The sequence below is a fragment of the Anser brachyrhynchus genome, assembly GCF_964034855.1.
Source record: "Anser brachyrhynchus genome assembly, chromosome: 17".
In the NCBI taxonomy this organism is placed as follows: domain Eukaryota; kingdom Metazoa; phylum Chordata; class Aves; order Anseriformes; family Anatidae; genus Anser; species Anser brachyrhynchus.
Genome location: NC_137710.1, coordinates 11,620,241 through 11,640,025, shown reverse-complemented (window position 1 = coordinate 11,640,025; position 19,785 = coordinate 11,620,241). Strand labels below are relative to the sequence as shown.

At 44.2% G+C, this 19,785-nt stretch overlaps 2 protein-coding genes across 11 annotated transcripts in view; one reads left to right on the top strand and one right to left on the bottom strand.

The window, feature by feature from the left end:
* CIT (citron rho-interacting serine/threonine kinase) overlaps positions 1-12,488 on the bottom strand; it is a gene marked incomplete at its 3' end in the record, with an annotated part of 121,251 nt that extends 108,763 nt beyond the window's left edge. For all 7 annotated transcript variants that reach the window (XM_080559098.1, XM_080559100.1, XM_080559095.1 and 4 more), the window contains exon 1: positions 12,202-12,488. The remainder of the gene's footprint in view (positions 1-12,201) is intronic.
* BICDL1 (BICD family like cargo adaptor 1) overlaps positions 1-19,785 on the top strand; it is a 54,294-nt gene that overhangs the window by 12,231 nt on the left and 22,278 nt on the right. The gene's annotated exons all lie outside the window — the stretch shown is intronic.

Genomic DNA, 19,785 nt, shown 5'->3' with positions numbered 1-19,785 from the left:
CACAGTACAACAGAAGGGGTTATTTGTCACAACCACTTCACCTCTGCACCGCTTACAGCTCATCTCACAGCCTTGGAGGCTTGTGGTGCAGGGTGGAGCAGCAGGAAACGTCCCCAGGAGACATCCCCAAAGCCCAGACATCCTGTCCCCACCACCAGGCAGATCAGCTGTAACGAGGGTGCAGAGCACCATCTAGAAGAACACCCATGACTGTTAAGCACCTGGTAATCAGCTATACACAGTTCTTCCTTGCACTTCAGCTCACAGCCCTGCCTTCATCTCTAGCAAGTAGCTCTGGAGCAGATCTCAGGAGTTTCTGCAAGGCTTTTTGCCTTGAAAGATTTTCAGACCTTCACAACTTAGTTGGATTCCTGCTAGCAGAATCACATGAGACTGAAACTGAACTTGATATGTGATGAAGAAATAAAAATCTGAATGAATCCCTTCCTCCCCTCTTACGCAGCACTAAAAATGTCAAGTGGCTATTCTGTTTGTGTCCAGGTCTTGATGCTTAGAGGAACTGCTTTATTATGCAGTAGCTCAGAGGTAAGGAAATGTGGGCAGAAAAGATTTTGTAGGAATATTTCTGCTTATTCACACTTGCTGTAAACACTTCCTCCAGGAGATTCTAGAAAGTAGGACACAGAAGGTGTTTGCATCCTGCCACTGCATTACTAGCTAGAAGCAGAGCTAAACACAACTCAAGGCTTTGCAAATCTGCACATAAGAAAAAACAATTAAAAACATCTGATCTTTAAAGTGCCATTTTGGGTTATAAACTTTGTGCACCTTATAATGAAGTCTTTAAAATCCTTTTCTGTTTAAGTGTGATTGCTTTTTCTAAGTGCAGTTTAGTAGACAATAGCCCAAGAGGGAAGTCTCTTCTACACTGAGGGGTTTTTGCAGGCTGTATTAGGTGCTCTGATTATCCATGAAATCATAGAGGCCCCTTGCAAAAACAGCCTAGAGCTTAATCAACGTTTTGTTTAGAGCTGCATTTAGCAAAAAACAGTTTATTTTAAGCACAGTTATGGGATCAGTGAGACTCCTGCTGACTTCTGATGGATGCCCCAATGCAACGGAGAAGGCTTGTATTTGCCAGTACCACCCGTGGTGATGGGAAATCCCATCTCTGGGAACAAGAAGCTGCCCAGAGGTGAGAGTACAACAGGTAGCAACTGGCAGACCAGGACAAAAACTAAGCAACTTGCATTGCAGGGGAATGGGGATAAGAGGTGGCCCATAAGTAGGTCAGGCAATAATTTCATTTTGAAGAGGTACAGGTTGGCCAAACAATTTTATTAGGTGGCTTCCTATAGAGGCTCAGTTCTGTGGCTGCAGAGATTTGCACCAGCTTTCTTTCAGACAGGAAAGTGTCTGAGTGGGGACTGCCAAGATCAGAAGCATGTGGGAACATTCCCATTAATGGTTCTCATCATCTCCTAATTACTCTTTCCTGGAAGGCTTTAATGTTGAAGCATGTAAAGAGCCTTTTTAAAAGCAAAAATTACTTGGATAGGTTCAGATGGGATATTATTCTACCAAGATTAGTACAGCAATGCAGATGGGTAATAAATATAGAGCTATCACAGGAACTGCTGTGTATTTGGGAATAAGCGGGCACCTAAGGCATCCAGCTCACCTGAATTTGTCCTTTAAATACTATTTACTGGTTTCACTCTGCATTTTATCTGACCTAAAAGATATGTTGTTTTGTCCTCATTGCTTCCCCCTTCTGTTGTTCCCCCACCTCAGTCTCTCTTCTCCTGGATACATCTCAAAAATGAGTTCAAATTATCCCTGTCCTTAGGCTGGTCGTTGTCTCCATAGTCTTGTTCCTTGAGCTGATGTGAAACCATGCTATTGCTTGATTCCTTTGGGGTTAGCCTGGCTTCCACTTCCAGTACACCGAGAGGGAAAATTTAGCCTTGCTACTCCCTTGCTCTCTACATCCCTCAAAGTCTGTTCCTGAATCCACTTCCAGACTTGGCACCGTTTTGTATAATGGAGATGTTCTTTTGGAAAGCTATTTCATTGGCAACTACTTAGCATAAGTTGTTCATGGTTATTTGTTAACAAAGCACCATTGCAGTTGGTTGCCTACAAGCTCAGAGCAAGGAAAACTGAAGTCTTTTCCAACTCAAGTGGAGACCAGCAGATTTGTTGCTCACACCAGGGCCATGGGGCAAGTGCCAGCCACAGGACTTGTTAGAGGAAAAGGACTACACTTACAGAAGAGATGCACAGAACCATTAGCTTTTGTCAGGTCAAGTGCTTCAGGACCAAGTAAACAGGTTTCAACAGAAGGGGGCCTTTGAGAAGTACTTAGAGTTTTCCTTTGTTACTTTACTTGATTAGCAGGTGCTTTACATAGATCTTTTTGTGATACCAGAATGCACTGATGCACTGAGGCTAGGCAGCAGTTGTCATGGTAAGCCTAGGAAAAAGACCCTAACAAAGGAAAATTTCTTCACCATTTCCATTGGCAAGCAGCTGGCACAAGAGTTTGAGCTGTCTTCGTCTTACAGAATGCAGATGAATTTTTTATTATTTAATGTGTAAGATTAGGAAATTGGGAAAGTATATCCCAAGAAGTACACCACTCCAAGAAAAACGTACTGGTGCAGACAATTACTTATGATTTAGGCCTTATTCTCCATATCCCCTTACATATGGGGCAGCACACATAAGCTGTAGGATAAGAATTAGTGTAGACATTAAGGAAAACATCTAAGTTAGCTGAGCAGAACAGAGTGCTCAGAGATGTTACAAGGTCACCCATCAAAGAAGGCTTCTGGTAAGTGGCCAAGTAGTCACCATCACACAGGGCTGGCCAGTTTTTGCCTTGGTATGAAAAGAACTAGGCAAAATTGAGTCTGAAAGAGGCCTTCTCTACCTTTTTTATCTGAGGTTTCTTCATCTTTTTTTAGATAAAACTTTCACGAGTTCAGGTCTTCCTGCTGTTTCTGAATATTGAAGGAAAAAGGCAGAGAAGCCCAAACAAATACAAGCAATAACTGAGCTCTAAGACTTTGGAACAGACGTGCATTTTCCCTCCACACAAGCATAAAGCAATAAATAGAGGGGTCAAAACAAATGCAAATTGGGAAAGATTCAGAGGTAGATTCCAACATTTTCTTGAACACAAACTCAGGTATTGGGGGAGTTGCACTTTCCAGCAGATTTATGTTTCTATGAAGCCAAATGAGAAAGTCTGAAATGATACTTTGCCAAAATCTACAATCTCCTCTGAACGATGTGGTATTTTTCCAAATAACATCCATTGATCGGCTATGAAGACGCACAGAGATTTGCTAACTCAAATGATTTCTGTAGTTCTTGCCTCTAATCCAGAGAGATTTATTTCCCTAGGTTTTACTGAATGTCATATTTCACATTGTGCACAAGTTCTTCCTAAATGTTGTGCTTCTTTATTTCCCTCTCCATCTTAGCACAAGGGACCAGACTTCAATAACTAGTAAATATTCAAAGCTTTAAATGTTCAAGGCAAACGCTCATGAAACTGATGATTGCAGTGGTACCTCCTCTTCCTGGGACCTTTCTGTCCCTGAAGCACTGGGGCCGTGGATGCTCTAGTCTCCACCATAAGGGACCACACTGAGCTGCCCCATACTCACCTTAGTCAAGGCAAGACAGACCAAAAAGCTGCTATTTAACCTGCTCAGGCTCATCTGGCTTATTTTTGTGGTATGGAGGAATGAGCTCACCCCAGAGAAAGGTGGAGGAGGAGGAGGATGCACACTTGGGAGCATCATTTTTTCCTGCCAGAGGCAACTGCGTGTCCCTGATGCTTTTAAAGCTGAGTAAACACAGGCACCTTGAGGCCTCACAGCCAGCACCCAACTTTTACAGAGTCCATGCTGGACAGAGACCCCAAAGAAAGCAAATAGAGAATGGTTCCACATAAAAGCAGGGCTGGAGTTAAGCAGAAGCATTGCTTACAAACTATTTTCTTGACTGACTGGAAGAGACACGCTGAGCATCTGCTTTTACTACTTGGAACCCCTTGAAGGAAAAGCCAGGTGCCACTGCAGAAACATCTGAGATTGTGCAAATCAGTGGTTACAATCAAAAAGAACTCCTCAAAACCCACCTACAGAGGATTAGCAGACTGATTTACTTCATTTAAAGAGGCCTCCTCCATTCCAGGCATTATCTGACCCAGCAGCTCAGAGCTACTTACTGAGATTAACTCTGGCACCACGAGACACAGGCCTTCAGCTGAGGGCTGCCTCTCAGTGGCTCCTTCCTTCCAAGGAAATCGTTTGCATCAAGACTTTGAAAACTCGGGAATTTCCTTTCCCCCCGTTCCCCATCCTCCATATTTCTCCATCAAAAGAAAGTATCAGACTAAAAAGGCCACTTTGTGAAGGAAGGAGACAGGAAACCCTTATCCCCTCATTACAGGTCACTGCCTTGCCTCACAGGAGGGGGAAGATTTGCCCAGAGTGGGACAGGGCCAGACCATGCAGCTTTAGTGCTCCAGGTCCCAAGTGTTGGCCACCTCCATCAGTCTCTGCCCCTTCTCGTGGCCAGGGAGCACATGGCTGACAAAATATTTTGCTGTGTGAGGCAGTCAATGCAGAAGCCTTTTCTAACAGCGCGAGCTTGTGTGAGTGAAGATATTAGCTCTCCTGCTTCCCTTAATCTCCCTAAGCAGATCTAATAAGCCACCCCAGGCCAGGGCAAATGGCCTAGTCTGACCAAAATGCCTGCTCAGACCCACATACCATCAAACATGCCATTAACACCCACCCAGAGCCAGCTGGCCTCTGTGCAACTGGGCTCATCCTAGGGACAGGAAAGGAGAAAACAGCTGCTTATGCTGGAAAGCCATTGCCAGAGTACACACACGTCTATGCCTATACATACACGTACACCCCCCTTCCTCCCTTCCTTCCCCTCGCATCACTCAGCAAACAAGACATTTGCATGAGGCACCTGCTAGTATTTCAAGCACGTGAAGGGGACGGTTTTCATTAAGGCTGTGTCAGCACCGCAGACTGCAACGGCTTGCTTATACCTCCAGGCTGCTGATGCTGCAGAGCGCAGACAGATGGGCAGCCATCTCAGCGCCACAACAGCCTTGTTCACCCCTTTGTGTGAGAGCAGGTGAAGCCTCCGCTGTTGGATAAGTTGGAAACCTCAGGGCCAAGTGGTTCTGCTTTAATATCACAGGGAGATTCGAGGCTTCTGCAGCTGCACACCTCCCAGATTTACCACAGAAGAGGCGACACTTCAAAGGCACACAAATAATTGCTTTTTGGTGCATTCCACCAGCATCGTTAGGCAAATGTCCATAAATACCCTTCTCACATATCTTGTCTCACTGAGATTATTCTCGTCTCCCTGGCAACTGTCAGATGATGTATAATGCTAGCAGGGATTAGCCCCAATGAGCCTTATAACCCTCGTGTAAATTCCTGCTCTATGAAGAGACCTGGCCAAACCCTCTTCTTTCCTGGCAATGTTAAAGTGTTACCATAAATAATATTAAATCCAAGAACCTTTCAGTAAACCTGAGTAAGGATGAAAACTAATATGGGGCTTTTTAAGTGGTAGTATTTGTCTTGTCCTCCAGACAAATAAGTTTGAGACGTGTGGATATACTTGGTGTCTCTCAGCTTGACAAGTAAAGCTGTATTTTGAATCAGTGCTTAAGAGAAGGCTTGTGCTGAAAACTTGGGCTCTAATATCTTTATCTCCTTTGTCCCTGGATGCCAGTGGGGATCACGCTGGGAAATTCCAAATCCCCACAAGAGCTTAAACTTATGCTATGCTTTTTTAACCTATTCATTTCTGAAAACTAACCTGGATTCAGGTCAACGTTTGAAATCCATGTGCCTACTGACACCCGTTGCATCAAGACTTCCTGCCCCAGCAAGCAGCTATGGCCTGTACCTTATGCCCCCACTCCTCAAGCAGACGTGACTAAAGCATCACACCAAAGAGGTACAACCTCACCACCACTGCTTTCTGCAAGTGAAGAGCATTTCTCTGGGTAATATACCACATTTGGGCCTAGTGATGAAGTTGTTTGTCTCCAAGATCCCCCTCTGGCCTTCCAGTGCACTCACAGCAGGCTTTTGCCATGCACGAGGCTAATGCCATGATGAGCCCCATCCCCAGGTAGGAAGAGCAGAGTATCCCAGCTCAGGAAGCCAGGCAGCACCGCGTTATAAGTAAGCCTTAGGGGCTGAGGTGTCCAAGTGATGACAAACAGCCCATGGTGCACAAGTGACATGTTTAAACTACTTTTTTCTTCTTCAGTCCATTTGAGTCTTTATAATGTCCCAGCTTGGCAGCATCTGCTCTAATTCAACAGGACATAAAAAAAACTTTGAGCAGAGCCAAGGAAAGGAAGCTAAAAGAGGAAACATCACCCTCAGCAGCAAAATCAAAACCAGATACACTGCAGCCGAAATCAGAGAATTTCTGTAATTAAATATACAAATCTCTGGCACAGTGCTGTGTTGATGCAATAGGTTGTGGTGGCTTTCTATTAGAGAGATCAGCTGGGGAAGGGCTCCAGGATTCAGGAGGCAGGTCACAAAACAGCCAAGGCAAGGGGTGATAGGGAAGCTGGTGTAGGAAGGGTAGTGGCAGGCAGAAGCAAATCTAAGGCTTGGCAGAAGCTCGTTAGCAATGATGCAACATGATTTCCTTGCATGCTCTGTGGACCTGTTTGCTTCCCAGCCATCTGCCACCTCCAGTGCACATCTCATCATGAGAAACAGGGGGAAGAGGGTCAGTGGCCTAAAGCAGGTGGTTTTTAGCACAGGGAGGATTAAGTCTTTCTGACTAACCTGCATACCTCTCTGCTCTGGCAGAAATTTTAAGCAACACCATTTTAGACACTCCCAAACACAGCAGGCTCTCAGTAGATTTACTATTGCTACCACAGGCTTCTGCACAAAGAAATCCAGCTGCAGCAGCAGAGTAGAAACTGCTGGGAGCTGAATACCGTGATCTCCTGACACTGATCACATTATTCTTGCTTTCTAGCAGCAAGAGGAAGAGCAAGTTAATCATCTAGACTCAGTGGTGCTAGGACAGATCCCGTTTTTAAACCCTGCTGTAGTAGCGTAAGAACTGGAGCAGTAGATGAGCCTGCACTCAAGTGTGGGATAATCAGCATGCGCTCCACAAGGCAGCCCTCACTGTCCTTTGAGGACAGAGCCATTAAAGAACGTAACTGGAAATCAAAGCAGCCACAGATACAGTATGAGCACACTCAAACAGGACTTTCAAAATGAAGCCCACTCCCAGCAACCTGTCAGGGAGACTTTGAAGGTAAAGAACAGCCACTGCCATGCCAGTTTTGCTGCATTTTACCTGGTGCAATTTAGCTGGTCTCCTGTTACCTGTTTAGGGCCAGAATGCACATATATGGCATATATAATGCTCTCAGCAGCCCTGATGTATGTTTAAAAGCACCAGAGCCAAAACCAACAGCATTCCCCCATTTCCCACAAGACATCCATAGGTCTTTTCCCACTCCACCCCTCTGAACCACATCAGCAAGGGTGAAAGGCAGGGGCTGTGAAGGAGGGGAGAGCACTCCCCTTGCTCTGCTCATGCCAGCAGTGCCAAGGATGCTACTGCTTTGCAGAGGCAAAGCCTCAGCCATCAAAACTTCAGCCAGCAGGAGAAAGCATCCTTTCAGTATCAGACACGTAGGACTGGCTGCTAATTCTCACAGCATCTGTCAGTGCGGCATTTCCAATCTAAGGCCTTGTGCCATGCCTACAGATCTCCCCAGCTCACCATCAGCAGCCTCACAGCTCAGCTGCATGGAAACCGAGGCTGTGGGTCCACCCTGGTCCCCGTGTCCACCTGGCACCCGCTGCATGCCCCAGCCCAGGCTCACTGCTGCTGCACGGGGTCTGTTGTCAGAAATCAGAAACCTCAGTACTAAAAACCCCAGCGGGAGTGATTTCTCTAAGCAGCAGTTCAGACTTCTGGGGAAAGGACTTCTGATTCAATGAAGCCTGACCTACATTTGATAAACTTTGGCGATAGGTGCAAGTCTAAGTAGAGTATGTGTGCCAAATTGGAGGCCCACAGCCAAACACAGAGCCTTTGTCTACAGTATTTTCGGTGGACTCCAGCTCACACACAGTTACAATAACACAGCTGTTGAGATGTTGCTACAGAGGCTTTTTCTCTTCTGACAGCATTTCACCTCTCTTCCATCAGAAAAGATAACTGAATACATGAAGGGTTTGGGACTGAGCTGGTTTTCCCACACAGGTCCCTCCGTGCTTTACTTCTTAAATGATATTCACAGATGCAGCAAAGCCTGGAACTCGCTCAGAGAGGGGCTCTTTCCAGTCACTCATAATGCATTCCCCTGCATGCATATGATTTGGCAGAGCATAGTGTATTTTATATGCCATCCTGCAGCATGTGCTGCACCCGCCTTGTTTTTCAGCTAAGTTTGCTCTCTGCATCTACTTGCCTTTTTTTTTTTCCCCCTCCACCAAGCACAGCTTTCTGTAGGACTTAAAGTACCAAAATGCCAGTGAGTTTGCCAAAAGCTGTTATTTAAAGAAACCCATGCAAAAACTTTTTAAAAACTAGATTGTGGGAGGACAAGGCTCCAAGAAGAGATCCATGTTCTTGTTTCTGGACTCCCACGTTGTAGAGAGGCTCTGGCCATAGCAGCACCCATGGAATGCCTTCAGGGGAGCACCTCACCCACCAGGCTGACATGTGAGAGAAGATCTGACCGCTTACAGAAATACTCAGCAGATTCCCAAAAGCTGGGTTATGGGTGCTATTCAGAAAACTTTGATCCTAGGCTTGGAATACACACCTGCTGGGGTTTAATTTAGCATTTTTGGCTCATGCTAGAAGTCACTACTACATATTGCTATCAAGGTGCTCCGAAGGCTAAGTCCTTCCCTGAGGAGCTATAACAAAGACCTAATCCCCTCAGCACTTACATCTGTGGCACTGCACAAAAAGGTAAACAAGTACTTCTGTGTTCAAGCATCTGCTGCACTGAGTCATAAGCTGTTTCCATGTTAGTGGAAACAGAGCAAAGCTGGGTTGAGAGGAGAGACAAGTGTGCATGTACTTATTACATATGGTAATGCACAAAGTGTAGATCTGCATTTTACTTCGGCAGATCAGAGTGCTCAGATGTTATTACTAGCACATTGTAATTATCTTTTGTCAGTGATCACCAAAAGCAAGGTCTGCCTTGTGTTAGAAGTCTGCTCCAAAGACCTTATACTCTAAAGAGATCTTTTTATGCTGCCAGCAAGGGAGAACAACTCAGAAATAGCTGAAGGCTGCTGAAGTACAGGAAAAAAGTATTGCCAAATTAAATGGTATCTTTAGATGCTTTTTGTCTGCAAGTATCCAGCCCAATTCAGTTGTGTTTAGAGTGACAGATCAAATACTAGCTGATCAAGAAATATTTCCTAAGTAAAAGCTTACCTAACAGCTCCAGAACTAGCTTCAAGAAAGTAGATTTGGACCTTTTTATTTAAGCATTGCAATTGTGACATATTGGCATGTGGTTATTTTGTGTTGTTTTTTTTTGATACTTTGTGACAGACTTGCTCTTTTTTTTGTCCCTCTCCTTTCATTTATGACCCTACTGTACCTAGCAGTGATTAAAACATCCCCTAGTGAAGGGAAAGCTTTATTGAAACTAATAGTTTGTAGCTGAAGCTTCCATCCTAGCCAATATTCGTTATAGTTCATGGGTGTCCTTATTTTTCTACAGAAATCAACTACAAGTTTTACTGCACCAGTTATGATAAACAGGCCTTCTGCACAGAGTAACTTATATCTTGCCTTAGTCAAGCCTAACAAAAAAGACTTCTTAACACTCCTTCCTCTGGGTTTTGAAATAAATTGGACGAGTTGTCAAAGAAGTGAGCAAACACATTGAGTACTGCTTTTCAGAAACGGACTGATGGAAGTTATTGGGAATCAGATATGACAGGAATTTAAAAGCTAATAAAACATCTCCCAGGTCAATCTATCAAAGTTTAAATACACATCTATGTTTCAGAAAATGCTTTCTTCCTGTCTCAAGGCTTCCTAATAGAAGTTAACGGGTTTTAAGCCAACTACTTGAATTTTTTATTTTTATTTTTTTGGCATCCACCAATTTCACAGGAATTGGAATAGACACCAGTATTTCGACGCAGTCAGACATGCCTGCAAATGCAAGTTTGAGCATCAGGTCTAAACACATTGGAAAGCTTTTAGTTTGCATGTTACTACTAAATCCGTAAAGAGTAGGTCGTAAGCTTAGCAGGTTATAAAGGCAGAGATTTCAAAAGCTGGTGAGGATTCCCTCTGCCATCATATTACTGCCATCATATATTAGATATCCTCAACAAAACTCAGTTCATTTTCTTTGAAATAAAGGAGATGTCAGAGCATTTAAAGCCAGAGTAAGAGACTGCAAGAAGCTTAATTATTGTCTTGCTTCCAGGCACAGATATGTGAGTTTGAACACCTCCGGGTTTAAAGAGTCGTAGACTAAAACAATTTCATAAGAAGTAAAATTCAAGAATGGAGATTTGCTATCGTGACTTCGGGCTACCAGCGAAGACAGCAAAGCCTCTCGAGAGCAGCACTATATATTGCACTTCTCTTTGCCTCAGCCATAAGTGTCCATTTTATTCCAGGAGGTTTTAATGACTGAAGTATTTATGCTTCCAGTTCATCAACTACTTCCAAACTAATCATGCATTTTATATTTCATTATACTATCACCTGACCCACACTTACGGCTCACCAGGAATTTACTGGAAGAAATTTTTTTTTGTCTTTTAGCTTGAGTAGAAAAGCCACATTAAGCTCAAAAACTCTGGATTAAAAACCCACATCCAAGGTAAGAGAGCCAAAATGCTCCACTGTGATAAAATATGGCTTTTGTCAGGGAAAAAATAACCTATTCATGGAAACTAAGCATTAGAAATGCATTAGAAGTTACCTAGCAGAGCAGGTAACTGAATTTATCGATGTAAAACAGGCCATCCCACATTCAGACAGCTCTAGTTCCCTCTGCTACATCAAGGCAAGACTTCAGAAACTGGGGTCTCACACATTGGTGGTGTGAGGTTTTGAGGACTTTTCTAAACTGAGTGTCCCAAACCCCACTACAATACACCAGCCCCAAGCTGTGCTCCCCAGAAATTAATGCAACAGTTCCCCTCAGCTCTGCTGTAGGGTCATGGACTTGATTTAAGCTGTAAGCCTTCCTGCCTCCAGTTGCAAATACGTGCAACAAATACTTCAGTCAAGGTCATGTGCAGCATCTCCGCAGAACTAGAAGAGCCTGCTGGTACTATTCCATTTCTTCTCAACAACCAGGAGCCAAGCAGCTGCCAGCAAGCCCTGCATTCAGCTCCCCACTCTGAGCCCACTGACAGACGCCAGCCCCAGGAGCCCCTGCGCAGGGCTGTCTCATCTCCCACTCTTCTGCAAGCAGCATTTGCATACAGAGAACAAGAGCCACACTGGGTGCACTGCTTAGCATTGCGTGTCCTCCGGGCACACTTTGTCCTCTGAGTTATCTTCAGTGCTAATTTATTACAGCATTCAAAGCAGCGGGCCTCCGGCAGTCCCTCCCACAGGAAGCTGGCTGACTCATTTTTCCACACACTGTATTTTTCTCTCCACAAGAGCCAAATGCTTAGGTCAAGAATAAACCACAAAAAAAGGGAGGCTCATATTTAAGCACCTCCTAAAACATGTTCACAACCTGCATCCACTTGTGAAGCTATTTCTTCCAAACAATGAACATAGACATTACACCTTGCCAGAGTTGCCCCCATATGGCACACAACTGTTTTTGTTTTTGCTGTGAACAGCCATTTCTAATCCCATAAGATACTTTAGCCTAAGCTAGCGGTTGTTGGCTTCAGCCAAACAGGTATCTTAGTACTCAGTAACAAAGAAGATGAAGACCACCATTTTGTATTCATTCCCTTGAGCTCTTTTCAAAACAAACAAACAAACCCACAGGTATTTACTTTATAAACTAGTTGTATCAAGTAGTCTTCTAGGAGAGTTAAAAAGAACTGCATTGCCAGAAAACCCTTGACTGTCCACTCTTCCGTACTTTGCTTGGTGATGCAGTAAGAATTCACTATCCCTATTAAAAGGATTTTTCAAGTACACTTGGAAAGAAAAAAAAAATAGCAGTACCTTATCATATCAGGGCATTGACAGCAGTTATCTCCAGCAGCACTTCCAGCTCTCCAGCCTCAAGAAACATGGGAAGCAACCAAAGCCAGCCAACATGGGCACTTTTCCCCTCAGAACAGGCAATCCAACTTCAGGCTGAGCAGGATCACATTTTCCAGATGTTGTCACCAAAGAACTAAACATCTGTGCTCTGACAACACTTCCCTATCTCAAAGGGCAGGTACAAGCCTAACCCCACAGAGAAAAAAGTACCAGCTTCCTCCTGTTCTCTCTTATAGCCAGCTCCCCCACTGGCCTCTGCCTCTCAGGTGTGAAGCATCTGAGCTGATGATGTATTAACCCATTGCCATCCACTGCATCACTGGGGTGTGCTGGAAGGAAACCACTCACAATCTTGGTTTGTCTTAGTTTAAAACTCAGGTAAATAGGAGTGATGTCAAAGGACAAGCTGAGCGATTACCTGTTTGTCCTGTAGAAGGGAAAAAATGAAGAGAGGACAGATCTGGAGCAAAGAATTTTCACTTTCTTGCAAGCAATAAAGTATCTTGTTTCTAAAACACCATGACCGTATAAGAAGTGCAGATTTGAGCATGGGATGCCACAGCCCTCCTTTATCTCACAAAGGCCTCTCAAAGTAGGTTTAATGCCACAGCTAAGAGATATTTCTCATCAGTAATGTCTCCAAAGCTTGATGCTTATAAAAGAGCAATTTCAGTGCTTCGTCTTGGTTACCAGGCTCCTTGCTTTGGCAATTACAAACCCTCATCCTTTAGGTCTTTGATTCCCTTCTTTCTTGATAGGTCAATTTTGTACTAAAAAAATGCTCATTTCTTCTTTAATCCATCCACTCTTGTCAGTATAGGACCCCTCAAACACTCTAGTGGGCCTGTGCCCTACAACATCAGTCTGTTAAGGGAAGGCGCATCAACCTGTATGGCCGTAACAGAGGAGGTCAGGCAGACTGCCACATAGTCAAACCCTTCTGTCTAAGCAGATATGGATTTATTGGCTCCTCTGAATGACGAGAAGGAATAACCAGGAGGAGACCCTCTGGGGCATAAAGACCATTGCAGATAGCTGGGCATGATGGCATATGGTATGAAGCTATCAAGTGCCAGATATGCAGTAGTTTGCCTGAACTGCACTGAAAAAGGTAATAAGAGAGTGCACCACATTCTGTTCACAGTTTCACATAGATGTATGATTTCAGTGCCAGGACCCAGTGAGGACAATGCAGGCTGGATGCCGTGTGCCCATACCATGGCCAGCTCGCAGATCTTACCTACATGAAGGAACTGAGGGTCAGAAACAAGATCAATGGGGAGTGGGCTGATGGGTGCAGCAGCAGGTTGCAGAGGTGGTTCCTGAGTAAAAGGAAATCTGTGTTAGAAAGTAAATCATACCTGCAATATGTAAGCAGATATATTCACTTTGGTTACTAGTATCAAACCCACCTGCTAGCCTGCTTATAGCTTGTGGGTATATAATAGGTATGTATTACATACTGATACCTTAGCACTTTCACAGTGTAAAAAAATCAGATTTTCTAAAAAGTATACCATGGGATCAATGCAAACAACCTCTGTTGGATGGTTACAACCAAAATATTTTGGAAGTGTTGCCAGTTCCCTAAATTCTCATTTTCCCATGTAACTTGGGTGGTAACAGCTCTCATACCGGGATCAAGCTACTACAGACTTTGTGTGGTTGAGTTTCCCAAACTTGGACAGTAGCAGAGCAAGGGACGAGGCAGGGAGAGGAGGGTTCAGTCCCCCCATGTCATTTTGCAGAGATGGGGACAATGCTGGCCCTGGTAATGATGAACATCACTCCCCAGCTCCAAATGGCCTGCTCTGTACTGGGGAGCAGAGGGAAGAGGTCCTACAGAGAAAGCTTAGCCATGTCTTCCCATGTGCAAAGTGTGTAACTGCAGGTTACTGATAAAGCTAATAAAGCTGATAGCTGATAAAGCAAATTGTGTGCCTGTGGTGGGTTGACCTTGGCCCTGCCAGCTGTTCTCTCACTCCACCACCTCCACAGGATGGGGGGAAAAAATAAGATGAAAAAGTTTGTGGATTGAGACAGAGACAAGGAGATCACTTACCAATTACTGCCACAGGCAAAACAGACTGAACTTGGGGAAAATTAATTTAATTTATTGCCGATTAAAATAGATTTGGATTGTGAGAAACAAAGACAAAATTAAAGCAATAATGTTCCCTCCGCCCTCATCTCCCATGACTCAGCTTCACTCCCTCATTCCCACCTCCTCTCCCTCCCTTCCCTGGGCCACGCAGGTGGATGGGGAACAGGGGTTGTGGTCAGTCCTTAATGGTTCCTCTCTGACACTTCCTCCTCACACTTTTCCCCTGCTCCAGCATACATCCTTCCCATGGGCTGCCGCATCTTTCCCATGGGCTCCAGCATACATCCTTTCCCTCGGGACAAACCTGCTCCACTGTGGACTCTTCCATGGGTGGCAGGGGAATCTTGGCCCCAACACCTGCAGCACCGTCTCCTCCTTTTCCTTTTCCTTCTCCTTTTCCTCTTCCTCTTCCGCCTCCTCCTCTCTTCTCACCTCAGTGCTCGCAGGGCTGATCCTCACATTTTTCTCCTCACTGCTGGGCAGCCTTTTGCCCTTTCTTACCGGGATTTCTCTGAGGCGCCACCAGCTCACTGAGGTGCTCGGCTGAGCCCTGAGGGGAGGCTGCTGTGGAACCTTCTGGAACCAGCTGGAACCGGCGGCCTGACTTCTCCTCACAGCTGCCGCTGCAGCCCTGCTGTCAGCTCCTCTGCACAGATGCCTCCTAAAATCTACCCCTCACCTCCATGAAACACATATTTATGAATTGTCATTAAAATCCACCCTCATCGTGCAACCTTCACAACGTTCTCTTATGTCATCAACCACAGAAATGTTTCCCCACACCAAAATCATCACAGCATGGCAAAGGTGGGCAATGAACACGCTCTCTACAGGCCCACCCCTCCTCCATCCACCACCTTACAGCAACAACAAGAAAATCCCCACTATTTTCCCTGTCCCTGGCTATGCCCAGTCCAAGCTTTGTCCATCTCCCAGTCACTGCCTTTACCTCAAATTCCTTGTCTGGTAAGTGATCTCCTCGACTGGTAAGTGGTCTCCCTGTCTTCATCATAACCTGTGATATATATATATATGATATATCTCGCTTATAACATAACCCACAGGCTTTTCACCTTATTTTCTCCCCCATCCTGTGGAGGATGAGTGAGAGAACAGCTGTGTGGGTGTCTGGTCAAGCCGCCACAGCGCCATTGCTCTGACGGGGCTGTTGTGAACATTGCAGGGACCAGCCCTAAGGGAGTCCCTCTGTGCACATCAGTCAGCAAGTGCAAACCAGAGCCCTCAAAAGGTGACAAATAACGAGTGCTGTGTGGTCACTGTCACGTAAGCAGTTTCCTGGATAGAATAATGCTTCGAATAACAATTTAAAATTGACCTGAATTTAAAGCTTCAGTAAATATCTCTCAAAGATGCCCAGACCGGGCAACCTCAAGGTATGCAAAATATAGATGGCTGTTTATGGTGTGCCAGGAGCTGGACAACAGCCATGGCCTCGCCACTTCCTTGGCATGGGTCAGTTAGCCCAGAAAATCGGGCTTCCCACTGCTGCTGGCGGGCACCAGGGTGCTGCCTGTGGTGGTGGGACAGCGACCCCAACCCTCCCGGGCCTCCCTCAGCAGCCAGATTAATGGTCTTTATTATTATTATTACTCTAAAGCAAGATGTTTGTAACTTTCTCCTTTGCTTGCTTTTCAGTAGCCAAATATATTTTCCTCCCTGAGAAGAGCTGGGAATCCAGGAACCTGGAGCCAGAGTAGGCAGCGATTAGTGACTGGAAGTGTTAATGGTACCACAGTGGGAACGGGGAGTCCCTTGAACTCAGCTATTAGCAAATTAATAAAAGGGGTAACACGCTCTCCTGAGTGTTACAAATTTAGCGCTAATTAGGGTTTCTTTTCCTTAGCTATTTTAGGCAAGTAAATCTTCAATATCCTTTGTTAAATTTGAATCATCTTGTTTGTAGAAGTAAATCATATGGCAGCACTGGTTTCTTTACCCAGCTACAGTCCATTAGACTTTTTGCATTCTCTTTTTCTTTCTGACATGACTTGTAACTGGGTATTTTGTATGCAGTTAGAATTCTTTAGCAAATCTTCCTCCAAAAGAGGGTTTTCTTTTCATGAAACTAACCTGCAGGCTATTCATTTCTCACAGTCCATCCCAAATGTTACAAAGAGCCCCTGTTGACAGGAGCTTCAGTGCCCCAGTTTACTTACATTTATTTTATTTATTTGTCGTATATTCCAGACATTAAACCTCATGGAGTTATTGTAACCGGTACACATTTTCCTGCCAAATATGTACACAGTTTCATGTGTTTTAGCATTCTAGAATTAATAAGGAGAGAAACTTATCAGCCTTGCAATGAAAAGAAGTCCCTAATTAGAGCAGAGACCAAAGTGTCCTGCTCTTCCTTTCCTCCTGCATTGCCCAAATCTCATCTAAACCTTGCCTGAAGTCCAGAAAACAAATCTCACAGTTGATTGAATATATCTAATTGTGAATTGATGTCTACGCTTTTGCAGATATGTTTCAAACACTGCCTGGTAGCTGTGTTGGCTAATTTTCCTATACCCAGGAAATTAATTCTTTCTCAACTACACAGAAGAGATACAATGTTGGGCGATATTAGTCTGCCTTTCCAAAATGAATTTTACTTCTCTCTAACAAAATCAATGTATTACTAAATGGTTGATGTAACCGCAAAAAGGTTCTAACTTTTAATGTTTAGGAAAACACTGATGGGGAAGAGAAAGCACTACAGTTTGTATAATAAGAGTAAAGCCAGACTGGCTGAGGCAGAATAAATCCACTTCAGTTTAGCAGACATGAAAGTCATAGCTTATTTGAGCAATGAATGGAAAATGTAGATAGAAGGTTACATCCTCTGATGATATAAAAGAGCATGTTTGAAATAATCAGTAGCAGGCTTATGGTTTAAAATGCATGTGAACGTATGCACACGCCTACAGAGGTGTGAGAACAAAGCAGAGACCACATAAAAATATATCAGAAAACCTGCAGAATATTGTACACTGTCAAGGTGGCTATCTATGTAATATTCAAATTTACATAAAAATCTAGACTTTATGATCAATTAGAAGGGGTAATTTGGCAGCAGTATTAATAACCTCTGAAACAAATGTAGCATGAAAACTCTACAGCACCAACTGTAGCTCAGCTCAGAAGACTTTTTCTTTAATACAAAAACTCGTATCTTTGAAAAAGGTGAGACTAAATGCATCAGCTATTTCCCTGTCTAGAAAAAAAAATCGGTGAGGATTTTTCCTCATTCTCCTGTGAAGGGAAACACATGATGCAGTCATTTCTGTTTATTTCTGTTAAACTATTGGTCAGGGATAGTATTCTACACTGTATGAGGCTAAAGAAAATATTATTTTTACTTTTCTCTACTGCAATAAATAGGATGTGTAGGTTGAGATGACACTGTGACATGCTGTCTGCATTAGGGCCCTAAACACTAGCAGTGAGTTCTTTCTTCCCTCCAGGTGGGCTAAAACTGCAGGAATAAGATGTGTGAGCATGTAAGCTGAACAGCGAGTAGATAAATTCCAGATGATGATTTAAAGCTGGAGAATAGAAACCTTACAGTCCTGCAAGCAGTGCAGTACCAGAAAGGACCTTTGAGGTCAATTCATTTCCTTTCTGTCATAGGCAGTCCTCTGAAAGAAACTGCGTGATAAAGTGATCCAGCTCCATCACAAAATTCATTTTTGCTACCATTCCTCTTACTGTAATGGTGCAGAAGGAGGAATCCTACTGCAGCGCCTTGGAAACTTAGAAATCTTCCCATTCCCAGCCTCAATATACTCTTACACAGTTTATTCACATCAGTTCTGTCAAAACTGTGCTTCTGCTTAAATAGCACTTCTCCCTTCTGCGTGCTAATCCACGATGTATTTATAGGGAGCTCACACTCAGCAGTCATTGCATGAGATAAAACAAGCCAGCCTCTTTTAGGCTCCTTTCATATAACAGATTTTCCATGCTCTGGATCACCCTTTCAGCCCTTCTGATCTGAGCACAGGGACCAGAACTAGCAACAGCAGCTGTATGTTGTCCAACTAGAGATTTTTACAATGCCTTTACATTCCCTTGTTTCTTACTGCTGCGTTGTATGTTTGTACTGTCTGTACATAGAATTGTTCTAGCATATAAATTGTGTTATACAATTAACCATCAAATACCGGTGTATCATCTCATCCGGTACCACTTGTGCTCCTTGGGAGTGTGGTCAGCATCTTGCAGGCAAAATCCTTTGGTGCTTTTCATCTGGTGCTTTTTCATTCTTGATAGCTCCTGCAGCGTATTTCAGCATGAAGATGTTTCAGCAGTCTCTACAAATGCAAGTGAATCATTCACAGAAAGCACAATCCATCCATCTTCTTTAGTGTCACCAATTAATAGCAGTTCAGGATGCCTTGAGATCCATAGCTGCTTAAGGGAAGAAAAATAACCACCCCCTCCCTATAGTGCTGTGCTGTCACTGTGTTTTGTGTGCTCTGCCTGTGCAAAGAAGCTTTATTTAATAAATAAATGGGAGAGGCAGGGGGAGTACGCAAAGGCCTCTGTTGTGGGGCTTTAAAGAAGGTGAAAATACTGGTTATGCTGACATAGGATAGGAAGGGAACTAAAAATCAATTGGTAGACAAGATTATTTCTTATTATAGGAAACTCTTTCTTGTTCCAGAAGCCAGTGGTCAGAACCTGGCTGATTTCTGCAGCCATGTTTCTGTCTCCTGCTGCCCCTGCAAAGATTGTGTTGGGGCAGCCACAGTTTCTCCACCTGATGGAGGTGGAACAGCCTTTTGTCTCTTGCTTCTGATTTGAATTCATTTGCTGCAGGCTGCAGAAATTAAGGGACCATTTTTAAAAGGGATAGTGTCATCTCCATGGGCAGCTCAGGCTGGATCTGTGTTCATTCCTTGAGTCAGGAGCTGTTGGAACAAAGTCATTGCACCCTTTGGTAGAGCTGCTGCCTTGGGCTCCCTGTCAGCCCAGACCCACATTTGACGGACGTAAGATGGACTCCCAAACCTGCCAACAACTGCTGACCCTGCTGGGGGTTTTCTCTCCTTGCCCCCATCCCTCCCTCCCATCTTACCTCCCTGTTTGAGGCATGGGGCCACTGGTGGCATTCGCCGTTGGACATACAGTTCTGCCTGTGCCCCAAGCAGGATGGCAGTGCCACATCTTGAGGGGGATTAATTCACTTCCAGCTAATCTGCCAGGGGGGAAGTCTGTGCCTAAGTGTAATGGAACCTGATGGAGGCTAAGTAAACAGAGAACCATCCATTTCTGCTATCTCATTAGGGATTTGTCATAAAAACCTTATGTTCTCCTACAAACCTAAACAAGTGTGTTCACCGTGTAAAAATCAGCAGTGAAACTGTCCAGAGGGTAGTTAAATGTCTAAGCTGTCATTTATACAGCCTGTCTGCAGCCTGGATCCTGTA